This window comes from Apaloderma vittatum, unplaced genomic scaffold, assembly GCF_000703405.1.
Source record: "Apaloderma vittatum isolate BGI_N311 unplaced genomic scaffold, ASM70340v1 scaffold23214, whole genome shotgun sequence".
Lineage (NCBI taxonomy): Eukaryota > Metazoa > Chordata > Aves > Trogoniformes > Trogonidae > Apaloderma > Apaloderma vittatum.
In genome coordinates this window covers 18581-18788 of record NW_009712440.1, presented here as the reverse complement: position 1 = coordinate 18788, position 208 = coordinate 18581, and the positions used below count along the sequence as shown (strand labels likewise).

The following is a 208-nucleotide window of genomic DNA, read 5'->3' as shown; positions in this document are numbered from 1 at the left end:
CTGGGGCAGCCATGGCGTGGCCAGCGGGAGCAGGGCAGGGGTTGTCCTCCTGAGCTCGGCACTGGGGAGGCTGCACCTTGAGCCCTTGTGCAGTTCTGGGCCCCTCACACCAAGAAGGACACTGAGGGGCTGGAGCGTGTCCAGAGAAGGGCGATGGAGCGGGGAAGGGTCTGGAGACCAAGTGTGGGGAGGAGCGGCTGCGGGGGCT

The 208-nt window shown here is 67.8% G+C and overlaps 1 protein-coding gene across 1 annotated transcript in view; it reads left to right on the top strand.

The window, feature by feature from the left end:
* INTS4 (integrator complex subunit 4) overlaps window positions 1-208 on the top strand; it is a 26463-nt gene that overhangs the window by 21368 nt on the left and 4887 nt on the right. The gene's annotated exons all lie outside the window — the stretch shown is intronic.